Genomic DNA, 26,222 nt, shown 5'->3' with positions numbered 1-26,222 from the left:
GCAGGACAGTCAGAAGGAGTATGGTTTTATAACTTAAACTGAAATCCAGATGATCAGTCTGTTATCCCTGTTTGTGTCAGAACAGTGGGATGTGCAGCAGCCAAGATATAGGAGACACTGACAGTTGAACATGGACATTTCAGTTTTGAAAATATTTTCTTCTGTGCCCAGCTCAATGTGGAGCATTTTGCCATGTTGCACTGTTAGGCTTGAAACGTTTTGATAAATCCACTTTTTCACACATGATCCCTTGCTAACACAACTTGAGGTTCAGTCCTGCCTGATGCAGAAGCATCATAAAGCATAGGTAGAGAGAAAACTAATCTGTCTTCAAAAGGCTTATGTAGACACATCCCAAGTTGTTAAAACACAACTAAAAATAGACTTAAAAGAATGGTAGACCAGACTGTTTAGAGACTTGTGACTCAGCTACGGCATTTTTGTGTATTTTATTTAGAGTTGCATGCTTTCAGTTTTGGACCATGTTGGAGGAATAATCGTGTTACAAAGTGAATTCAGTAGTCTGTGGTTTGTTTTTTAGCTAGTAAAAGCTTTATGGACTTCTTACAGTATTTCCAGTGTCTGCCTTTGGTCAGAGGAAGAAAATTGCTAGAGTTCTGGGAAGCGCATGGGGGAAAAGACCGAGTAACAGACCCCACTTTCTGCTTTTCTCCACACATTCACTCCATAGCTAGGAGCAAAAGTATAGCATGTAGACCAATAAAAATAACATAATATTTTAGGAGTACCAGAATGCAAGTTCTTTTGGCAGCGAATTTTGAACACTCCTAGGAAACAAATTGGTTCCTGTACATTACATGTTGATGGAGATTACGTCCTTTTTACATGAGTAATGAGTCAAATGTTCTTTTAAGACGTATGGGACCAGATTCTGATCTCCAGTGATTTAAATTTTGAGTAATTCAAGAGATATTCATGAGTTACACTACAATAACAGATTACAATCTGGTTTTTATTCCGTAGGATTTTAATATGGTTATAAAAGGGATATTCATCTTCATTTTCTGAATGTGTAGCAAGTTACCTAATTAATCCAATATTGTCTTCATTCTGGAGGAGGCTGTTTAACTTGAATTTCATTGTCAAACACCATACAGACAGGCTCGTGTGGTGGTAATATTAACTAATGATAGAGTTATCCAGATATACAGTTCTATCATTAACTTGAATTACAGTGTAACTCCAGTTGTTTTCGGTAGAGAAAGACCACATTGCTGATAGGAAGAAAGCACACTATTTTTGCAGTCACTGCGCAATTAACTCATATAACCTCTGTGCTCGTCATGGTTTGTATAAGATCCAGGGTGACCAACTGTAGGTCACTCATATGAGAACAAAGACCCTGGGGCTGAGAGACAGTTTATTAAGATAATGCTGTGGTGTGAAGATCAACTGTCACAGCAGTTGCCAATGAAAGCGTGTCTGTATTTACTGTATACTTGCAGTAAATAAGAGTTGCCTGAGTTGGGATGTTTTGAATACTAAAGGATGGGGAGAATAACCAGATGAAAGGTAGTGGTGTGAGGGTAGAGCCAACTCCACCTTAGTTTCCTCAAGGTTGCTCTGTGGGTTTTTCTGATGCAAGCTTGAATACCTACCATTCAAACCATGGGATGTTTATTAATAATTTTTCTCCTTTATTCATCCACTTATTTTCATGAAAATGAAGGGACTCTGCCCTCTGTCAGTTTTGGTCGCTCTTGACCCATGTCACCCAAAGTTAGTGAAGAGAAAGGAGGAGAAACAGATCAAGATGCAGACAGAGCATCATTTATGCTTCTCTCTCAGGAAGCAGGGCTAAAAAATATTTTTCTCAGGCATTTCTCTTTCCAGATAGAAAAAAGAAAAGTTGAATTGAGTTCTTTCATCCATGTCAAGGAGTACAAAGTGTATTGTCACTTGCTTGTGCCTCAGTTTATTTGTCATTGGGAAGCCCACAGCAATGTGCTTTCTAAATGGTCTATGAAAAATTAACACACAATCTGTTTAAAACAAAATAAACTTGCTGCTTTTATCTGTTAAAGCAAACCAAAGCTGCTGTGGTCTGTAGACTGCTTGTTGCCCTCAAAGTGTGTATAATGGCAAGTCTGGTGCATTGCTACTGGCCATAGGAAGAGGAGCAAGTTCTTCCTCACAATGCCTCTTGAAACATCTTCTGTGTAAATTTTTCTTCTAAAAATCTTTGGTAATGTAGAGTTAAGTTTGAAAGTGTCTTATTTCAGCTTTACAAGAACTGCAGATTTTTCTTGCTGAAGCACGAAGAAAACCCCACACTTAAGATTCAGTTTTGCAAACCCTTCCCCCTTCTTCAGACATTCATATGGAAATACACCATTAACTGTGAAATTCCCTAGCAACCTTAACAGCCTAGAAGAAGGGATCCAAAACTCAGCAATACTCAATTCTCAGGCGAATTTGTACTGTCTATTGTTAATATTCATTATATTCTAATAAGCAATTTGAGAAATTCTTTTCAGGATCTCTTCTCCTTCTTCCTCTCAACTGTAATGGCCGTTTTGTTGGAATGGCGCAGTATTCACTGGTGGAAAGTGGAACCCAAAGCTTCTTTCTTGCCATCTGTCTCTGGAAAGCCTTCAGAAAATTCACTTTATTTCATGGTGATTCCTGTGGTAATTGCTGTAACAGCCCATTTTTATTTTTTTTTTCTGATAAATTAGTCATTGACAGCTGAGAGAAGAATTATTAGCGCTATGTAACATAATAAGTGGTTTGATAACCCGACTTAATGAGAGAATTTATAATTTTATATACATGGTGGCAGTAGTATGTGCTGCTACGTGTAGTAGCGTGACTGGATTTGTACCTCTTAATTCCCTTATATAGTAAAGACTAGTTACCTTAAAAAATCCAGAGCTGATGCTATAGTATGCAGTGTCTCAGGTGTTTAAGTGCAGAAAATCATTCAGGCATTGCTTCAGTTCAGCCTTAATCCCATGGGACCTGAGAAGTTCTGGCATAAAGTCCCACTGCTTGACAGAGACAGGACTGAGCCCTGAGCTGTCAGCATCAAATGAAGCTTCATTAGCCAATGAAATGAATTTCACTTACTTTTCATTTCAGCTCTGGTTTCTAGAGTAATTTTTGGGGAATAATGTAGAACTGTGGTTGGTTGTAAGTTGTTGTTGGGGTTTTAGTTTGTTTGGGCACTGGTTTGGTTTTTTTTTTTTTAATTTTAAACAGTCCCTTCTGTCTGTCTCACTAACCTTTTTGGTTTTGCCTTCTCTCCTTTCATTTTTATAACCCTCCTTTATTCGTCTCTTTGTGTCCATCTGTCCCATGTCTTTTTACTGTGACTTCCATGTCTTTTATATTTTAAACTTGCTATTTTCTGTTTAATACACTATCCTTGTTACTACTTTCCTTTTCTTTGCTCCCCTTGTCCTTTCTGTTTACTCTTTCCACTTGTTTTTTGTATTATGAGACTCTGTCATGCAGATCCTAATTAATTTATTTCTACAGGAATAAGATTGTAGACCTTATTTTTTCATTAGTATTTTTCTTTAATTTTATATATGAAATTTGCCACAAGTGCTCTCTTTCTGCAATACGATTTCATCTACTTGAAATTTATTTTTTTTTTTGGTATCCAGTGCAAGTGACAGAAATGTGGCAGTTGTCATACAAAATAAAGATGGGCAGTGGATGTTGCCCAGCAGCGCTGTACGGCCACACTTAATTTCTTCTTGTTCTACGGCTTAGAAACTCGAGCTTCTCTCTCTGGCTCAGGACTTGGGTAGGTTGTCCTGTCACTTGAGTTCCTTGCTCTCAAAAATAATTTTTAAATAATAATCTTTCTTTTGCTCCTTTTATTATAGCAGATCAGTATTATAAGAGGCTACTTGCTCCTAGTGTAATAGTTTTGTACAGTTCTAAGAATTTTTATGGTTTTGCTCGAAGAAAGGGGCTTATTTTTATGTGGGAATTCTTACTTTGAGGCAGTTGTTCCAAAGAAAGGAATATTTATACCTCATGGTATCTTTCTTTAGCTTTTATGGGGGTAAGTCAATTTGAGAAATGTGGTTATGTATCATTAAGGCCCATAATCTTAAATGTTCAAAAAACACACTCACATGTCTTTAGTATCAAAATGTGAGTGTGAAATAGGTAGTACTATTGGAAAGCTAAATGAGTGGTGAGTCAAAGTAATTAAGGGAAAGTAAATAATCTCTAAGGTTCTCATTCCCCATGAAACTAATTTCGTATCTTACCCTTCATGTATTTAAAAATAGTTCCCTGCTAATTCAAGATGCTTGTGTACTATGTGTGTGAAGAGCACTTCACTCCTATTGAAAGGATGGCAGATTAGGGAGTTATTTTCAATGGGCTATTATTTTAATTTTTTTTTATTTTAAGAGAGACATTCATTTGAGCAATGTAAGTGAACAATTCCTTCTGGAAAAACAGCTTGATGTGCATGCAAGACAGCAGGTGATCGCCCAATAATTTTGTGATGGCTTATAACTAGAAAACCTTTGTTGTTTTTTTTTATTTTAAAGGCATATAAATGGCAGTACTTTCTCCACAAAGGTGGCCTTTTTTTTCCAGCCTAGTAAGGCCTTAAGTATTCTGCCATATATGCTTTCCTGTTTCGCCTCCAAAAGACCTGTGTCTCGTCTGTGTCTACTATTTGGAATATGGATTTATTTGATTGTTTGTTTTTTTTCTTGAACTACTAAAATATACCTTGTAAGATGGCTGATGTGCATTAGAAGAGCTAAACTGCTCTGGAGCTGCAGGTCTACTGTGTGTGGAGGTCTGATGGGAGTGTGAGGAGATTACACTGGCAACTCCATCAATATCCTGAATAGTTGTCTTAAGAGGGTTAATACATGTGTATGATGTGTCTCCAGGTTTCTGTGCCGAAGAAAATAAATCTCACTTCTTTTTTAATTTCTCTGTACATCCTGCCCTTTGACTTCTGAGGTTTTCTGCTGCCCAAAGAGGCACATTAGCGTATGTAGATTTTTTTAATTCTTAACCATGGAGATGCATTTAGTGAAGTGATGTGGTAAAGCTGAAATAGCAAAGGGGCTCAGGTTCATACGAACAGTGTGCGTGAAGCATAGTTCTGTGCTGAAATGCACGGAGGGACAGCACAGGCTCACTCTGGGCACGTAACGTAAGTGCCCGAATTAAGAGTTTACACAGTGTATGTGTCGCAGCGCCTTGGGCTCTGAATTGCCTGCTCCAGGTGTCTGAATGTCTCAGCTTGAGTGTACAGCAACCCTACAATTACAAGGTTAAAGTCATAGCAAAGTTATGTATCTAAAGTAGACAATGTAGATGTATCCCCTCTGCATCAGATGAGGATGCCAGGTGTTACTTATTAAATAGGCATGCTGACCTGTTTCAGAGTGAATTTGGAGGAGCTGAAGGTGAGGCTTTTTTTCCAGATCTGTAGCCTTGCAAGACAAGCTGGCAAAGTTATTTTTTTTTTTTAAAATGCAAGTTAACAGAGGCTTTCTGGTTTATTAACTGGATCCTCATGTAAGTTTAGAAGGACTGGAACTTAGTCCTTATCTCCTGCTGCCATCCTCATGCTCTCTGAAATCAATGAGGAGTTTGGTGCAGAAAAAGTCAATGTTTGGCCACAGCCCTACAGATTTGGTGGAAGAAAATAAAATTGTCAGTTAGTATTCTTGAGAGCAGGGGGAACCTATTCAATGTAAAAGGGAATTCTGTAACCCGTTATCTGCAGCAGGAAAGCTGCTTTTTATTAATCGATCAAAGAAAATGTTGAAAATAATTGGAAAAATGACTTGAGGGAGGGAAAAGCAGAGTTGAGGGATATTAGGAGGCGGCTGATATTGTTTGTGAAATCAGACTATTCTTAAAGCTTTCATATGCTCTATATAGTGTATAGAAAAAAAAAACCAAACACTTCCCTTTTTTTCTCCTGAGAGAAGCCATGATTTTATCTCAGTAATTGAAAATAATCTCTGAAGTTGCTCCTTAACTAAACTTACATGAACCCCTTTTAAATCATTTGTTATCTTTCAGTGAATTTCTCAATAAATGTTTCTGCCTGCGCTTGGATGGCATGATCCTATGTAGCAAATAAGGCCAAGCACATCCTATTCATGACTCAAAGCACAACATTTCTAGCCTAATTATGGTGGCATTTGGCAGCAATGCTGTAGTTAAAGGTGCTTGTTGGTGTTTCTATTATAAATTGTATGTACTTGAATGGCTTAATTCATGCCAGGCAGAAGTCTGGCTAGCTATCTAGTTAGTAATTTTCCCCCCCTTCATTAAAAAATCTTAAGTGAAGAAAGCAATTTTGAATTCTGAATGTCTTTGATCGTATCTGTATGTCTATAAGTCTGGTTCTTACAAAAAAAAATGCTGTGCTTTTCCTTCATTTCAAAACTTTCTTCCGTTGTGCAATGTGTGGTTACTGTTCCATGGTTTGCATCACTCTCAGCACTTCGAGTTGCTCAAAGAAAGCCATTGCTGTGAAAAGAGGGAAAGGAAACACAAGAACATATGGAATTGTCTACGTTGAGCAATCTGTGCTCAATGCTGTCTGCGAGCAAAGACTGATTTCAGTCACCTCAATTGCTGCAACTGGGCAGTATTAATTCATGGACTTCTCGCTTACTAGGGATGTCGCCAAGTGAATTTCTTACAGTTCCACAATCATTGAACAATCCCTCCAGACATCACTCAGTCATATCTGTCATGCTTGCATTAATACACATGGACTAATCTGTCATTTCCCAGTGCATAATAACTGGCGCTAGATCCAGCGGTATGTATTCCACATTTTTGGGAGAGATTAAAAAAACCCAAATGGACTCAACTGGATGCAACTAGTGAATGCTACTAAGCAGTTCCCTCAAGAAAAGTGCACAGTGAGTTTTATGGAAATATTTATAAAAGTGGTTTGGTTTTTTTTTAAGTGTCTCCTATTTAGAGTTCTCGCTTTTTTGTTTGGTTGGTTGGTTTTGGGGGTTTTTTTTAGGCCAAGTGCCTCTTTTGAAGTCAGTTGAACTTAATAAGAGTTTTCTGAGTGACCTTCTAATGTCTGTTTAAGGCTGTAGAGGCCCCTGAAGTGGTAATGCTGAGAGGTGTAATTGGCCCTATAAATCTCAGTGGGTCATTAATTCTAAGTCCCAATAATGTTAGGACCAGGATGCATGTAACCGTAGCAGTGTGATGAGCATAGTAGGAAGATTTATGCAAGCATTGTCTTGCTTTGGTTTGCACAGCAATAGAAATTATTTGTAGTTTTGGCTTGGAAGCTTGCTTTCTACCTTAACATCAATTCACATGTATCACCTACGTGTTTCTGGAAATTTATAAATTTCTGGGGGGAGATGGCTGGGGATTTTTTGTGCATATCAGGAGATTATAGGACATGACTTGGAAAGTCTTTGTAAGATAGATATACGCCCCTCCGTTCTCATAATTTAACGTATAAAAACAGTTTTCAAAACATTACTGCACCTAACGCACTTGCTCTTAATAATGACATCTCAAATTTTAAAGGACATGTGCAAGTTTGTGCTTGATCTGTGGAGACAGGATCCTGAAGTATGCAGTGTCTGTAGCTGTCATGCAGGTACATCCCAAATGGGGATGCCTGCATCAGGTGCAGTATAAATCCACCATCTCTGCATGTACTCAGTGATAATTGCTGGCTAATAAAAGCCTTGCTTTTTTTTCCCTGTGATGAGAAAGGCTTTTCAGTGTGTTCCTTGGAGGAAAAAAAAAAAAAAAGACTTCACTTTGGCTCAGTGAGAACTTGTATCTCGCTTCCCTCAATCAGAAATTACTGTAATAGATCCTTACTCCATGGTTTGAGGTGGAAGTGGTTGTTGCTATATAAGTGCATAAGCAAGGAGGCAAAAATGAACCAGTGCAGTGGAATGCCTTTTGCCATATGTCATTTGACTGCCAGCCATTTGTCCAATCCATCTTAAAGTCCTATTTGCACTTTCACATGGAATAAATTTTACCCTTCTTTGCTTCAGTCCCCTCCCAGGCGTTGTTCAGAGAGGTGATCTTTGGGCCATTACCCGCAAGACAAAAAGCCTCGACTGTATCCCAGCATAGTCAGAACACTGGAAGAAAACAGTGAAGATGAATAAGGAGGAAAAAAAAATACAAACCACACAAAGAATAAAAAAATCAGACTTTTAAAAATGAAACAGGCCGTTCATGTGGGAAATCCTGAGTACTGGTATTTTTATGTTATCTGTGGTGGAAAGGGAAATGCTTGGTATCCCATAGTATTCTGCTATAAGAACACATTCAGCTTTCTCAAACTTGTGTTTGTCATCATACCTGCCTCCATTTATAACTGAAAAGAGAAATTATAAAAGCTTATTGCTTGGTCTCTGGCCTTTCTGCGCAAAAGCATGTGTACTGCCTTACCAATTCTGAGAGACTTTGTGAGGCACTATCCCTACAAATGCTTGTTATCCACTAGAGCAGCAATGGAGGCTCAAGTAGAAGGAGAAGAAAAGGCAGGGTTTCTGTGCACGCGTGTGTGCTTCCCCCCATTCTTCAGGCAAGGAATTCAATTTCAGTTTGATCTGCAATTTTCTGGCAAAGGAAGGACTTTGACTGCAGCTGTATCTGATTTTTGTCCAGTGGATGCCACAAAGCCTTCTACTGTATTTGAAATAGATCCATAATGTATTAAAAAACTCTAAATATAATCTTCTACTGGGGGCTCTAACGAACATGAGTATTCATACACAAAATAATACATGATGTACACAACCTGCCTAAACTACAGCCCAGCCCAAGGGCCCTGTAAGAGGACCTAAATTAGGGAGCATTAGATGTGCTTTGGTTCTTTTCTGGAATGTGAAAAACTAAGTCAGGACCTGGGATGAGGAGAAAAGATGTAGCAAGAACTTTGCTCCTGTAGGTGAACCATCAGACCGCTCGTTGCAAAGAGTGATCAAATTCAGAATAGCTTTGAAGCTGCTTTAAGCAAAGCCAAGCAGAGGACATGTCTGGTGTGGTTGCAGAAAAGAGTGGTCTTTGAGGAGCCCTCAGCCAGTCTGAGGGTCCCATCAATGGTGCCCAAATAAAAGGTTCTAATGAGTTTACTCCACATATGTAACCAAAACAGATTTGTAGTTTTCAAGATGGGTAGTCCTTAATTTTGTGTGATACAGTTCCTTCTGCCATTTTTGGATGCAAGTCAGAATAGTCCCAGGTTCTAGAATATATAGCATTTTCCTTGCAAAGAAACTTGTCTGAGGATAGCGGAGCTCTCTTTGTTTAGCTTTGCTACTTAGTTTATGAAGTCTTGTTTGATGTTTTTGTCTTTCTGCTTATGCCACAGAAACTGGGTTTTTGGTGTTTTTTTTTTAAAGCAACAAGTATGTTAGAGTCAGAGTTAGTGTTGAAAAATGTTCTTCCTTTTTCTACATTTGACTTTCCATTTCAGAAATAACAAGATCAGGGTAAGAACATCTGCAGGATCAACACACTCCTCTGGGTTGTCATTACAGTGACAGAAAAGAAATGTATAGTGAAGCTTCACTTCTATGTGCTCTATGTGGTGTCATTCCCTTAAATGATATGAATGGGAGAATTATCCCAGTGGATGTCTGTTATGATCGTTCTTTCTGGAAAGGTCGTTGGTAATTGCTGTTTATCGTTTTGGAGAGGATTTGTTCAAATATACCTTGAGTATTCATTTTCTATACATTTGTGTCTAGGGGACTTACAAGTGACAACAAAGAGAGTGCATGGTAGAAAATAACCATTTGCACAAAAGTTATTTTCAGTATTTTACAAGTGACGGAAGGCAGGAAGAGGGAAGGTCCTTTGTTATGATGTTTTTCACAACTTCAGCTCTTTAATTAGCTCCTCAAAACCTCCATTTCTACCCCTCTGTCCCCTCCAGTCCTGGTTAGGGACAAGAGGTTCTTTCACTTGGTGAGAGCAAAAGGAAAGATCAGTAGCGTTCATAAGAACTATGCAGTCCAAGTATTTTCCTCTGTGTGCAGTAAAGTATTTCGTTTTTTCTATTTCAGTTTTGGTTGCCAGGTTTTTAGGTGTTTTGACTGAATCTTCCATGTTTTTAATGTCAAAAATGTTGGTGTTCCTTTTTACAAGCTCTTCGAAAAACACATCTGAGGGGAGGAAAAAGACGTATAGTTTGTAGCTTTAGCCTGCTGCTATATTTTGATAAGAATATCGTTCTGACTAAGTTTTGATTTCCAATCTCATTTGTTTGGCTGCGCAGACTTGTATATCATATACATATCAGGGAAGATTATTGTGCGTCAGTGCAGGGAAATTTCTTCCCAGAAAGAAGTATAGATCTTACTTCAGCATCTGACAGGAATTTTAGGCCAGTTTAGAGTAAGAGGTAAAAAAAACGCCTCATGAAGAACAGCATTACTTGGCTTAATTCAGTGGCTTCTGTACAATGCCATTGGGATTGTACGCAGGAAATTTGAAAATAGAATTTAGTCTCTTAATTTGGGAGGATTTAGGAAGAACAGAAAAAAAGACAGGCTCTGGTTGTGTTTGATTTCAATGTTACACCAAAACTACTGAATGCTGAGTTATACGGAATCTTTTTCCATACAGAAAAGGAGGAAATCTGATGTTCTAATTACTAGGCTACTGTTGCTGTTTCACCTAGGTTCTGCAATTGGCTATTAAATGTTCATTACACCTTCATCTGGGGTGAAAAACCCCAAGAATTAATCTCCTGTCACAAAAAAAAAAGAGTATTTTTGATGCTAGCTCATTCTCTTGTTGATACAGTTACGTGCCACAAACACAAGCCTTTTAAGCCTTTTTTTTGTTTGTTTGTTTGTTTTGGAGTTGCCGATTTCCGGATTCACCGATGGACTTGCTTGATTTTTCAAAAACTCCTTCAGGAAGGAGTGAGGGTTGGTTTGGAAACTGTTGTATTTATGGAATCTCAGCATCCAGTTTATGAATTCTGGTTCAGTTGCTTTATCATGGGATGCCTCAGGCGATACGCTGTTGGGGCCCGGAGCAGGAGTGATAGATGACCGTTAGCCTTGATGGTGCTCACTGAAGTGGCAGCAACCAGTGCTGGAGTCTTAGGAAAAGAAACTTCAGCCAAATCACTTTGCAGGGAAAGCAGTGGGAACATTCAGTATTTTTCCAGAAGCAGAACAAAGAAAGTTCATAGATAAGACCTTGGGGAACTTGCTGAACTTCAGGAAGCGAGGCTGACTTCTGCAGGAAAGATGTTCACTTTGCTTGTCTGTCCAGCCTAGGAGGAAGGAAATATCCCATGGGGGTGATCAGGCAACATGACGTGGTTCAGTAGAGGAGTCACATGTTGGGAGGAAAAGGATCCCATATTCCTGTTTCTCATAAGGAAGATCCTCAAAAGGATCTCGTATTCCTATTTCTGATTTCAGTGTAAATGTATTTCAGGAAAGGGAAGCAGAGAAAGACAAGCCTAGGTAAGGTAAAACTGATGGTGTTAGGTCTGAACTATAAATCCTGAACGTCTATGAGAACATAGTCAGGAGAAAGACTATGATTTAGCTATCATGGGGTCTTCAGTGCCCAGATCACATTTCTTTGAAGACATAAAGGATGGAAGGGCAGTCCAAAAAACATGTGCCACACAGGTCAGGTAAGGAGCAAGCACTGTCTGCTAAAGGCTGCTTAGGGTCATCCTGGCTGAATGTGCTGGGACCTGGCTGCAGTCAACTTAGATGTCTGGCTGGGCAATCTGTCCAAGCCTTTTGAAAATATGTGAAAATAGGCCAACCGATTGAGATCAATTCCCTTAGAAAAAGGGAGGGAATTTTACTACAAATTCTGTCTTTAATGATACAGATTGAGAATCTATGCTCATATTGCCTAGTCCTGAATACCCACATCACCAAGAATTAGAATAAATACTTTCTTTATGGGTAAACCAAAGCTATTCTTCTAACCAGGAACCAGATAGAAGGATAGTTGTGTTTGTCATTTACTAAATGTAAATCTGAAACAAATGGTCTGCAGACCCTGGTAGTTCCTGCTGCAGCCCAGAGATCTGGAATCCTTCCTCAAGTGTGCATTTGCAAACAAGTAGGGCTTCCATAGTGTAAAACCTATCAATCATCTGCTTGTGTATCTGCAGTGTGCGGCAGAGCCAACGGGGCATGAAAATCTAGACTGCCATTTTTTGGAACTAGAGGAGGTAGCAAAAGAGGCAGTGTATTTACTGAGAGCCTCTGTGTGTGAGAATGTCTTTGCAGCCTTCATATTTTCCTTGTTGTGTTTTTTTTTTTTTTTCCTAAACTGTCTTATGTGTCAGTTTCTAAGATGTCTAGTAAACTACACGACCAAAACTGTTATGTGTCCTAGATACTCTTGATGTCTTTGATGTCACTGAGAAAATGAGGAGGTAGATCTTGAGAAAAAGTAGCCTGAATTCATCCCATTTTTAAAGTGTTTGACAAGGCCATCTATTCTAGAAACGTACAGCACCCAACTCTGAATGAAGAGAGTCCTTCCTTTATAGGTCTACATCTGTAGGTACAGATTTTGGTCTTAGTGTGTCTGAGATCTTCTGCAGATACCTATTTCTCTGCATTGACTCCACAAAAAGTCTAGGGTGGTTATGTACTTAGTTCAGGTTCTCCAGCTGAATTTAAGTACAATCTTTGTTTGATACCATGAGAGTGGTGAACAGCAGCTTTTTTCCGATATTTTTTCACCAGCTAAGTGCTGCCATGCACTAACTTGGAAATAGATGGGCTACCTATGCAATTGAGGTAGCTAATGATTGATCTTCAGCTGTGCTGACGAAAGGAACAGATGGGAATCTAGAAGTGCTGACCATCCCGGGCCTGCTGGAAGTAGAAGCAAGAAAGAAAAGGCAGCGGCTATGACTAATTTGTGCTTTCTGATAACCTTTGAAGGTACAGAGCAGACAGGTGAGACTGAGCAGTCTTTCGAGAGTTACTTTAAGGGCTGAAGAATGGTATATTCGTGTTCAGGTCCTTTAGGTCTGCCCAGTTCCAATGGAAGAGATGATGACTCCATTTTGAGGAAAAGTGAGGAAAGATGTGTCACTGATTTGTTTCAGCCCAAAGAGGTAATCTACTTTTTGAATGCACTCAAAGGTGCACTGTAGAGAGGAATACATGAGAAAAAAAGGGGTACTTTTGTAGGGTGTAGCTCTACAGAGGGATCGGTACTGTGCATATATTTCATATTGTGATGAGTTGGAATTTTTTAAAAGAGGCTCATTAGCAACTTTATTATAAGTTAAGCAAATTACATTTTTGATCATTTAACTACTGATATTTTATTGAAGAACATTATTCACTAGCTATAAATGCACTGGGCAGTACTCATATATGATTAACAATTAATTTGTATAATCACCGCATAAAAAACGGAATAAGCACTACTTCAGTCGGTGAAGTTCACTGAGGATAGTGCCATTGGTGTGTGATCAGAGCAGATGCTTTCCACACGTCTTGCCTATCTTTCTGTTCCTCCAAAGTAATATCAGGCATGGGAACTGGAAATTGTTTAACTACATTTTAGTAATATTTGTAGGGCCTAGTGTCCCTGGGGGACCTCCCTGAGACAGACTCCAAGCAGCTTGTGTCCACAAATTCAGACTGTCTTTTGGCTCTTTCCTCCAAAATGTCTGCCCTCCTTTGTATTTGGTAGCAGGCATTAAATCAGCTCAAGGTTATTTCTGAGTAATTCAAGAATTCATTAGAGAAAATCATAAGGAAAAATAAATAGCTCAGAAAACAAACACTGCTGGTCCAGAACTCTTTGATGAAGGTAGGCTGCTAGGGGGTAAGTACAGGTTCAACTATATTAATGTAAGGTGCAGAAAATTGCCTCTGGGATACATCTTACACTCATATTTCGGAGTGACTTTGGAGGCCATTCTCACACAACTGAAGTTGAGTGAGCAATTTTTCTACGCTGTATTTTATATCGGATAGGAGTTTCTGCTGTCCTAGCAACAAGCAGAACAGGGCCTTTCTGGAAATGAGGTTTGTCTTTTCCTCTGGTCTGGGAGAAGTGTAGAAGTCTGAAAGAGGCAACATGGGGCTGATGCTGTCAGCCTGCCCCTTGCTCAGGGGTAGCTCACTTGGGTGAGGTCTAGGATCCAGAAGGGATGGGCTGGGGGACAGGGGTGTCCCGAAATCAGAGAGTCACCAGGATCGGGCTGTGACTCTAAAGAGAGTTTCCTCTTAACTTCAAGTAGACAGATTATTCTTTAACGGCTTCATCTGTGTATTTTCTTCTGTTGTTTGATTTCTGGCAGTAGGATATTAGTCTAGTCCTACGCAGCAATTCTGGTGCATTGTTAAGATACAGAATTGGAAAATCTCTTTAAGAATCAATATTAAGAAATGAAATATTAAGCTCTGTTCCAAACTAAAATGAATTTGAGAGAGCTTTTTCTTGTTTTTCCCTCCTGTAAATATTTCTGTAAAGAAGCCACTATTTTTCAATGGCTAGGGCTTGCAATTTTTTGATGATTTGTAGATGGTAGTATCCCAAGATGCTGACGTGCCCACATTTCCATGTTGATTCGGCAACAGGGAGAGTTGAGTGGGTTCAAGGGGGGCTGTGTTTTGTGTGGGGCCTTGTCTGCAACTGGAATTGTATGAGTGAAAACAAGCATCATATATTCTTTATTCCACAATGGCAGTAAGAGGAGTATGCACTAGTGGTATTCTAGCTACCTTCCCATATTTTGAATGCCTTAATTATGAAGTTGAAAACTTCAATATGTGCTTGTTTCAGTCTGTGTTCTGAGCCCCCCACGTCTATTATATGCCATGGAGACTATTAAAGCTTAGCTTAGCTCCCAGCATCATTCCCCATATTACAATAACTTAATTTTTGGCTGAGGGCACTTCTGAGAACTAATCTGTGATGTGTTTACTTTGACTGGAGGAGTTGAAATGCTTTAAAGAAAAAAAATAAATTAAAAGCTTCCCAAATGTTCCTGCAGCTTTGCTTTCTGCTCTTATTATGCTAATCTGATTGTTTTTCATGTGAGGGCTTCTTTTGCCCTGGGTCCTATGTAGCCTGCAGTGTCATAAAAGGTATACCACTTTACAGCTAAGTAATGTCGACTGCCTTGTAACTTGGAAAATCTGAGGTTCTCCATTGGAACACTACACTGCATTTGAAAATATCCATTCTTTTATCCTACTTTCCTAAAATGTAGAAGCTCACCACATTTAATGTCTATAAGGTCTTACCAGGATGTCTGGTAGGCTAAGTGAGCGGAAGCTTAAGAAGCACAAAAAGTTCCAGTTTCATCTTCGGGTGTTTTTGGTCTTTTGAAAAGAAAAATAATTTCTTATATGCCTTCTTGGTTATTGCCATCACTTAGTTAACAGATTAAACCAATGTACCATTGGAATTAATTGTCCTGACTTTACTTTTCTCTTTCTGGGAAAAGGGTTTAAGAAGTGACAGTGAGATATTTGTCAGTATTTGGGAAGTTTCATTTCTTTGTTCTGTGTTAGGCAAGTTCACACCTGGGCATGGTGCAACCACAGAGAATGTTCTTGCCTGTTCTGTGGACTTCTCTTAGCAAAGACTGTGCTAACGTTCACGATTAATTCAAGGGGTGACACAGCTCCTTCGATGTGCTTGTACATCTCTTGCGAGGCTACCTAGAATTGTATAAGAATCTCTATTTCTTTCTGCTCCTCAGTTGCTTCAGAGAAATCCCAGTGGGTAATAATTTACCTTCAGGCTTTGTAGTGAGTGGTTCAGGCAAGTAGGTTCCTTTCCACGGCCACGTGCATTTAACGTGTAGACAAAGGTGGTGAAGGAGAGTGCAGTTTGGGATTCATTGATGCTGTGGTGCTGATGATATGCAGGCCCGCTGCCTTCGCGCTGGACCCAGCTGGTAATTTCCTAATGTTTGGCTGGGGTCTGGGCTTGGATGAAAGGGAGTTGGCTGTAGCTCGGGCCAGATAATTTGGAGATGCTAATGGCTCGTTTGTTAAAACAAGTAGAGGGCTTGGCACAGAGAGAGGGAGTTACTTTCTATCTCGTCTCGCCCCTCCTCTCTGCTTTCCAACTTGGCCCACTGTTCACCCATAGGGTGTTCATTTTGTGGGTGCTCTTTGGCACTGGTCACGAATGCTCTTTTCCATAGCTTTTTGTTTTCCATGATTACAAGTGTTTCTTGTGAAGATGGATCTTACTATCATCGTACATATTTCCATTTGGTGCAGTCTGGCTTGTTGCAGTGGTTTGCCCACGAGTGTATCTTTGCAAACCACTTAAGAAGAGAGAGAGAAAGAAATGTCAGCTGTTGCAGGCTATTGGCTGCCAGTTACTGATTTGGGCTGGCTGGCATGAACACATTTATGTCTGTGGTTAAAAGCGAGCTCTAGATTTCTTTTCTCTGCTGGCGTAGATTCAAGGGGCTTTACGTAGAATAGTGTAGCTTTACATGTGATTTATGGCTGGAGTTCAGACTGCAGCTTTCTCATGTGCATTTGTAGCAGATGAGGTCTGTCTATACGTTATACTGTGTTTGATGTACCTCAGGATGTGATTTGCCCTCTTGGCTGTCGCTCCTATTTAGCCTGCTGTTGACCAGCACCCCCAGAACCCTCTCTGCAGGTCTGCTCTCCAGCCACTCCTCTCCCAATTTATACTTGTGCCTGGCATTACTCCTTCCCAGGTGTAGAATCTGGCATTTGACTTGTTTCATCTCATCAATCATAGCCTAATGCTCCCATCTATCCAGGTCCCCCTGCAAAGCCTCTTGTCCCTCAAGAAAGTCAACAGCGCCTCCCAGTTTGGTATCATCATCAAACTTGCTAATGGGGTATTCAAACCCTGCATCCATATCATTGATATTGAGCAGAACTGTCCTTAGAATTGAACTCTGAGGGACACTGCTGGTGACCAGTCGCCAGCTGGATGTAGCCCCATTCACTACAAACCTTTGAGCTCTGTTCTTCAGCCATATCTTCACCTGGTGCACCATGAACCTGCTTATTCCCCAGCTGGACAACTTTCCGAGAATGATGCTGTGATGGACAGTATCAAAAGCCTTACTATAACCAGCTGGTCAAAAGAGGTGATTACCCCACTATATTAAGTGTTGGTGCGGCCTCACCTTGAATACTGTGTGCAGTCCAGGGCCCCAAAATTTAAGAAGGATGTGAAGGTCCTTGAATATATCCAGAGGAGGGCAACAAAGCTGGTGAAAGGGCTGGAAGGAATGTCCTATGAGGAGCAGCTAAGGACTCTGGTTTTGTCTAGTTTGGAGAAAAGGAGACTGAGGGGTGACCTCGTTGCTCGCTGCAGGTTCCTGAAGAGGGGATGTGGAGATGGAGGTGCTGAGCTCTTCTCCCTGGGATCCAGTGACAGGACGCTGGGAATGGTACAGGGGAGGTTCAGACAGGACATTTGGAAGTGTGTCTTTAGTGTGTTATAGACGGTGCACACACAAGTCTCTCCTTAAGGGCCATGCTCTCTGCTCCCTGTGCAGAAACCATCATGCACTGATCATGTTTCCTCACCCAGAGAATCAGTTGCAGAAGGAAGTGAACTTTCTAATTATGAGATTGTGGCTTCTGTTATGGCAAATAAATATCTTGTGTTGCTTCTTGAAGGAGGGAATTCTGTACTCAGATTTTTTGGCTGTCTTTAGCAGATGAGCCACAGCTCAAGAGTTTGAGATTAGGTACTTTAAGTTGTTTTATCAGCGTGATCAACGTTGGGTTTAGTGCTGTGTGAAGACAATTTCTTATAGGATAGTCAGACCCTTATTCTCTACTAGTTGCAGAAGAATTTTAAAGCATGCAACACAATAGTGATATTTTTAGTATATATATAAAAGATATAATTGATATATTTTTACCCACTCCATATCTACTAGCTCCAATTTGGAAACATATGACTGCATGTTTTACAAGCTGTAGCTTTCGTTGTCAGCTGTAAGTAAGAAACATTATGGACAGGACAAGGGGTAATGGTTTTAAATTGGAAGAGGGCAGATTTAGATTAGATATTAGGAAGAAATTCTTAACTGTGAGGGTGGTGAGACACTGGAACAGGTTGCCCAGGGAAGTTGTGGATGCCCCATCCCTGGAAGTGTTCAAGGCCAGGCTGGATGGGGCTTTGAGCAACCTGCTCTAGTGGGAGGTGTCCCTGCCCATGGCAGGGGGGTTGGAACTCAATGATTTTTCAGTTCCCTTCCAACTCTAACCATTCTATGATTCTATGAAGTGACAGTAGGATGGACCGCTGTGGTCAGGTCTGTGTCTGGGTGGAGCAGGTGAAATTCTGCCAGGTAGTAATGAAGAAAAGATACTTCTGGCCACTATTTACAAATGAGGTGTCCAGGCACAGAGATACAAAATTTGAACATGCACCAAGAGGTACTGGATCTCATTTAAAGTACTGCAAACTTAGTGAAAATATGCTTGTTGACAGCCCTTGCCATCCTGGATTCAGCCCAGAATGAACACTGCTGAATACTAGAAAATAAATGGGAAATGGACCTTGAAGTGGGCTTTCAGGTTTGTGTACAGGGTATACTTACATAGGTGTTTACTGTTTTTTGGTACTCACTTTATATTTCAAAAGATTCTCTAATTAGCTGCAATTATAATATTATTAATATTTTTTCTTTTAATTTAACAGAAACTATGCTGTGTTATAAACGTGGTTTTGTTCACTTAGCAGGGATAGTAAAAACCCTTTGATACAGCTTTCTCTAGCTGGCAATGTACAAGTTACCTCTTCATTTACAGTGTATATGCATCATAAAGGGATCAAAATAAACTATAATGAAGTAACTTTGTTTCCAGGGCAATTCTTTCCTCATTTATTTTTATGCACTCACCATTTCGCATGCCCTTAATTGAACTGTTTCATTTTAATCATTTGTATCGCTTTATAGTGGTGATTTTGTTCTTGTTGCAGTTTGGGCTTTGTCATTTCACTTGGCACTTTACCTGGGAAGTCAGAACGTTGAATAAGTGTAGAAATGATTTGCTGTACATCAATTTTGATTATCCTGAATGCAGTTTAGATCTATAAACACATGTACAGATATTTTAAGCATGGAGGCAATTCTGCTAAACTTGATGAGTCTGTTTTCAAAGTTAGAGAAATGAATAGGAGTTTCTAAGCAGTGAGTGGACAGACCCTCACTTGTCTCTGAAATTCATTATTTCCAGAGTGTGGTTTACTAAAGCAGGAGTGTATATTCTTTTAACTGAACTAATAGGAAAAAAAGTTAGAGGGAAGGAAGGTCTCCCGGTGACATGAAGTTGACAGTTTGAAAGATGCTGCGTGTGGTCTGTTTTACAGCTGATGCCCCTTCTACCCACAGCTGACAGCAGCAGCAGAACAACAAAATCTTGCTGCTTAAATTTGATGGTTCATCTGTAGTGATCAGCTTTTTTTGGCTAGTAAATCACACTAGCTAATAAGAGGTTTTAAAATATGAGACTATATTTTAATAGCTATCTGGTATAACTATTAAATTATTATATTGCCCATTAAACTTACTAATTAATGAAAATTTTATTCTGAAAAGGTGATTCCCTACCCCCATCTCCTTTTGTCTCCAAGGAAGCTTTATTAATTTCAACAGAGAATAGCTAGCTTCCATTTTACAAGTAGGTTGGAGCTCCTTTTAGTAGGGGCTCTGGGTGTTTTGGGAAGCAAAGACATTAAAAAATAAAGAAGAGTTGGGTTGTTCAGGGAGAAAGGAGAAGGAACAAAATAGGAACATTGTAAATCAAGGTGAACACTTAATAGAGCTCACAGAATAAAAATATCCCTAAGCTGGAGGGGGGTGGGGGGAAAGACCATGATGAAGGGGCAAGAGAAAGAAAATAACAAAATAAAGCAAACTGCTGTGCATTGCCCAGGAGTTTATACAAAGAGCCCTAAAAATGTCTGCAAAAGTAACGTTTTCTACATATTGTGATGGAATTTGGGGCATTTTTGTTGTTAATTTTGCTGGTTTTGACTGACTTTTTTTACGACTGAAAAACACAGTTTATCAAGGGTTTTTCTTTTCCGCAGTTGTTCCGTTCAGGAATTCCTTCTTCATGCAGGGGAAGATCTGCTTCTTGCAACAAGTTTCTTTCATTGGAGAAGTGACAGTGATGCACCTGGTATTGCACACTGATGTTAGCGTTGTAATAGCCACCCTGAGCAGAGCAGAGGCTTTGTAGTCCCTGCTAAAACCCCAAGAACTTACCTTGTTTGGAGAGCTGGCAAGAGCTTTTACTCAGGAGGCACTAGTAAAGATCAGTATGTTATTCACGCTGTGAAAGCCCTAAAGATGCAACGGTCCCTAAGCACCATCAAACAGAAGGGGAGATCCTTGTGTCATGAAAAAGCCAAGCGTTCCTTTGGCTCCGCTTCAGGGAACAGAGAGATCCCGATAGCCAGCAGGAACACAATACAGCAGCGCTAGAAAGGGCACTACTGCAACTAAAATTATCATGGCAATGCAGCAGGACTGCATGGAAAGGGCTTACAAAATTTTTGTTTCAAATACCCAGGTGCAACTGCCTTTTTCCATAAAGGAAATGAGAATATTTTTGAATTTTTTTTGTTTGATGGTTTGTTTGTGGGGGCCCTTCTACTCTTCTCACCCTCTGCTTTCTCCAGGTGACATATCCGTGCCAGGCAATTTCAGCACAGTGACAATTATTTCCTTGCAAATTTCACATCCTCTCCATGAAAGAATCATTGCAACTTCCTCTTTTAATCTCGTTTTGCATCCCAACCCTCTCCCTGCTGAGAAACCTCTCACTCCTATTTCACAAGGTCAGGCTATGGTACCACAGTTGCTTAGTTTTTCTTTGAAGGGAGTGTGATTATGTTCAAAATTGTTAAAAAACCGTAATTTTGAATCATCAATGAGGCGGGAGGGGGAGCAGAGCAAATGTGGGGGACATTTTCCAGTATTAGATTATTTATTTTTTTTTAAATATATGGAGATAATAAGACGTATTATTAATATGCCAGGAGTATAATTACGGCTTAAATCCAGCACGAATATTGCAAGGTGCAGAAGCTTTCGCCAAGCAACCTGTTTTCAGCCATCAATACTTTCATAATCTCTATGGAAGTAAATAAATAGATATCTATCTGATCTGTTTGGTAAATTCTTTTGAGTTCCTTGTTTCTTGGTAATGTGCTGCTGTAGGACTGTTATAAAAGTATGCTAGATTTACCTACAAAGGTAAAGTAGGCCATGCCTTAGGATCTCTAAATGTGTGCAACATGGAGAACAAAGTCTCGAGTCTTCCAGCACCGTTTAGAAAAGCAGGGCTTTATCAGTGCTGCCACTGGCATCAGCACAGCAGCTGTTTGCCCTTTTCCTCAGCCTTTACACTTAACATCCAGAGCACACAGCGGAGAGGACAGTATCAGCTGTAAAATGTGTGACATATCTCTGGGACAAGCGGAGAAGCTCCAACGATTAAATGTTCAGGGGCCTTTTGGTGGCATTACAGGGGAGCCTCTCTGGTCTGTAATCTCCTCTGTAAAGACAGAAGAAAGGAAAGGTGTGGTGGGTTGACCTTGGCTGGTACCCGGGTGCCCACCCAGCTGCTCTCTTACTCCCCCTCCTCAACAGGACAAGGGGGAAAAAATAAGATGAAAAATATCGTGCGTTGAGAAAAAGGCAGTCTAATTAAGAGAAACAAAGGCTGCATGTGGAAGCAAAGCAAAAAGATGTATCTCTGCTTCCCATCAGCAGGTGATGTCCAGCCACTTTGGGGGAAGCAGAACTCCAGTATGCATAGCAGTTGCTTCAGAAGACTAACACCTTAATAACAAATGCTCCCACTCCTCCTTCTTGCTCTTATCTTTTATTGCTTAGCATAACATTGGATGATATGGAGTATCTCTTTGCTCATTTGGGGTCAGCTGTCCTGGCTGTGCCCCCTCCCAACATCTTGCCTTTGGGGGTGTTGGAGAGACAACCAGCCTTGGTGCTGTGCGGGTCCTGCTCAGCAGCAGCCAACACATGGGTGCCTCACCAACACCCTCCTGGCCACAAAGTGCCAAGCGCTTTGTGAGGACTACTATGGGGAGCTAACTCCATCCCAGCCAGACCCAGTACAAAAAGGAAAGAAATCCTTCCATGAAGAGGCAAAAGGATGGAGAAGCTGTCATGTCCTACAGTCTTCACAAAGCAATTTTTATAAGAAGTCACTGTTCAAGGTTTTCAGCAGACGTGCAGTACTTTCAACATCTGATGCCCAGAGCTAGTAATGATCATAAATTCAGAGACTTAAACTTCTGCAATTAGCAATGATGGCTCCTGACAGTACTGTTCACCACTGTAAAGAGAATTCAATCAAAAATCCTACACTTACAGATACTTGTGATCAAATAGCACAAACATGAGCAACATTTTAAAATGAGACACTTTAACATGTGGAATAAAGTTTGAACTATTCTGTGATGTGGTTAGTTACTACAAGAAAAATCTGCATATATTTATTCATGCGGTACGTGGCTTTATTACTCATGCTGTTTCTTCAGTGAGTTATTTTTGACTAAAGTGCCACAGTTTCACAAAATGACCCATCAACTTATAATAAAATGCCCTTTTAGTAAGTTACTGCTGAAAAGATGTATAGAGAAAGTAATGAAAATCTACCAGGCTTCATAACACAAGTTTTCATTTCCGTTCTTTCAGTCTGTTGCAAAGTTTCCAGACAGGACATCCATAACAGGGTCCTGATAATTTGCTAAGGAAGCTGCCTTTGCTGCATTTAACATATTTTTTTTTTGCTCAATATCTCATATTTCTATATCCTACTTCATTAATAAGGTTGAAAAATACTGCTATTGCAAATTAGTTATGGGTCAGCAGCTGCTAATTTTACAAGGCTGCACCATTTCCTTCTCAGCTTTGCCGACATGCTCATATGTCATTCTGTGGCTGCCCAGGGTAGATGTGAATATCAACTAGAATTGGGAATATTGTTTTTTTCTTGTATCCAAATGCCTAGCCAATGGTTCCACTAAAATTTGGAAGGGTAAATTAAGTAGTCTAGAAGTGAGGGGTTGTATGCATAGCTCTCCTCATAACAAGGGTAACAGTTGTGAAGGGTTTTTTTGGGAAAAAAAAAATAATCCTATTGCTCATGGATATGGCCAGCCTGTGAAAATATGAGAGAACCAGGTGTGGTAAGCATAGTGTTGAGAAACAATTTATGTTTATGAACAGTGATTTGTGGTGTTGATCACAAGAACCATCTCATGGGCTCATGAGTGATCTCAGGAGAATCAGAAACCTCTCCTTTTCTTCTTCCCACCACTTCTGTAAGAACTTAAAATTTTTGCCATTTTTAATACTGGTGGCAGTGACATTTTCTTTACTGCAAATGATCTCTTTGGGCAAACAGTTCCAGCACCAGGCTGAGTAGCTGTTGACCAGGCGTGACTGCCAGAGGGGAGAGTAGAAGGCTTTTAGAGGAATACATTTCTCCATATTGAAAGAGAATTTCATCCCTCCCAGCACAGTTTTGAGGTAAGATCAGCACAGATACCTAGAAGCGGTTGTTCTGCAGTGTGTCTCTCATCTTCACCGTTTACCTCTCAGCCTCCAAATTCAGTTTGACCTTAATGTACGGCTGCTGAGGAAGAAATGAAATACAAACTGTGTTGTTTCTCAGCACTGAGCTTATGCTTCCTCAACCTGGAAGCAGCAATTTCCTGAGAGAGGCTGTGCCAGGGAAAGTTCATCTCACCCTCTTCTCATGTTCCTTTTTCTAGAGGAGTTAAGAAACCTTGTGGCTTCTGCCACTGCTACGTGACTGATTGCAAATATAGTGTATTAGTGACTGCCATGGAGGTGAATATAGTATTTCCTCCACATTAGTTGATGTAAGTTTCAAAATGCTGCTGTGGTGCACAGAGAGAAGGAAAAAACTGTCCATGAAATGTTTGGAAAGAATCTGGGGAATTAATGTGCTTTGATCAGTGTGGTTCATAGCTGTGGTTTCAGTGGGAAGTTGGTGAAAGCCAGATGTGTGGAGCCAGTTTTTTAGAAATGTTTCTTCTACCTCAGCGAGAGCATGAGAAGGAGGGATGAGGGAAGAGCAAGCCCAGCAGACCTCTCCTGTAGACAAGCCCAGGAACCCCCTCTAGATTCTTACTTCTGGCCTCCTGAATCTGAGATTCTTGGGGCTTGTCTACATATTACCTTACAGAAGATGCCTCATGCCCTTGCTAGGGTCTTTGTAATGAAGTGTCAGGAGGAACTGTACCTACATAAATGGTGGATTGGAAATTTTTTTTTTTTTGGTTGGTTTTCTGAGAAGACCAAAGGTCAAACGGGCTTTTGGGAAAAGTTCAAAGGATTGATAAGGTGATGTTTCTTCTTTTATTTATGGGTTTGGTATGACTTGGAGCTCAGTTCAGCAAACAGGTAGGCATATTGCTGGTTCTAGATACTCACTGATGTAGTCTCAGGTTGCAAACTACAGAAAGTATATACAATAAGGTCCTATTACAGATTTTAGGCCCATTTTTAAACACGCTTGAATGGACTTCACATGAAGTTGCACTTTAGAAAGTTTTTCAGCCAGCAGCTGATTCTTTTTTGTGATGCCTCGGAGATGTGGGTTTATCAAAGACCTTGAATAGAACAACTTGTTGCTTCTGTAGTTCAGCTGGCAGGGCTGCAGGCAAGAGAACAGGCACCACCAGTTCCAGTCTCTGCCACGAACATTTCTTCCTGCTTAGGATGGTGATTTCCCCAGTCCTCACTGGTAGGCTTTCTGTCCCTTTTTATAGCAAATAGTACTCTGTGCAGAAGCAGTCCAGTGCTTAAAATCGAGAATAAGGAGTCGTGAGGGTTCCAAAACCAAAATGTTGGGTCCTAGACATCTGAGTCGACTTGCATGTCTTCCAGAACCCTCCTCCAAAATACATCCATCTTTGCATCTCATTCTCTTTTCTGTACATCTGTCTATTGTGAATGTGCTTAATATCAATTGCAAGTCCACAAACCCATAGCTGATTCCAACAGAACACTTTTTTTTTTTTTCCCCATGTGTACAATGTTGTTTTTATCTTTTTTTCTTTTGTTCTGGACTCCAAAAAATGTAGCCAAAAAAAAGTAGTTACAACCAACACTGCAGCTTTGGCTAAACTCAGAAGAGCCAAGCAGGAGTTGAAGTTGAAAATTGTGTCTTATAATTCACTATTCAGCTCATTTTGTTGTTGGTGATTACATTAGTGTCTAAGAAAATGTGTGATCTTATATATTACGCATGCTATAGTCCTTAGGCATATTAGGGTTAGTTGAGGACAGGGTGTCAGATGTAGTATTTGTCATTACCGTTGATTTGCCTAGTTGCATGCTGTTGTGGATTTGTGTTGAACTATTAATAGTTGAATGTAGATTTTTCTCTGACTCGGTGACTTTTTTTTTTTAAAAAAAATCCTTCTTGGCATGCTTTATTTCCTTGTTATTTTCAATAGCAGAAATGTTTGCTGTTAAATGCAGTTTGTCTCCAGTTTTGATTCTTTTTTAAAGAAAACATCATGTTAAAATGAATGGTACAAATTCAACTGTTTGCTTCTCTTTTGTAAATGCTGGTAATGTGTGTTATTAATTACATGGCTATTGTACGGTAAAAAACATTTTTTTTCTGTTCAGTAACTCTACCTTCTGTTGTGTAACTGCTCCATAAAGGTCATCTTTTTACCAGACAATAATCTTAAATGTCATGCTTTCCAATATGTTTAACCAGTTCATATCTAGATATATACTTGGTGGAGCAGAGCACTTTGCTAAATGAGTTTCGGAGACTGGCAAAGTAATTTAATTCAAAATAAATTGAACTTCAGTATTCTTCTTCCTGTGCTGGTACCTTGCTACTTTGATATCATCAGCCAATTTTGAGAATACATATAGTTGATCTCTGTTTTCTGTTTATAAATGTGTCTGATGTACTTTATTCCAAAAAAACCTGTGGTTAACACAATGGCGATGATTTAAGAAAAAGAAACACTTTATGCCTGAAAGCCGTTTGCCTTCTGGCGTTCTCTTGGGATTCCGGTAAAACATAAGGAAGTGAAACAACTACCTGCGTGTTTGAGTAAGTCTGTAAATGCTGAAGATGCATGTGTCTGACCAGAGGCACTCATATGTGGTGGTTATGTATTTTTGGAGCAGCGTTTTGAATATTTCATAGTAGTTCATTTGGGCATAC

The sequence above is a fragment of the Calidris pugnax genome, unplaced genomic scaffold (genome assembly GCF_001431845.1).
Source record: "Calidris pugnax isolate Ruff unplaced genomic scaffold, ASM143184v1 scaffold20, whole genome shotgun sequence".
Classification (NCBI taxonomy): domain Eukaryota; kingdom Metazoa; phylum Chordata; class Aves; order Charadriiformes; family Scolopacidae; genus Calidris; species Calidris pugnax.
Note: the sequence above shows the minus strand (reverse complement) of the source record.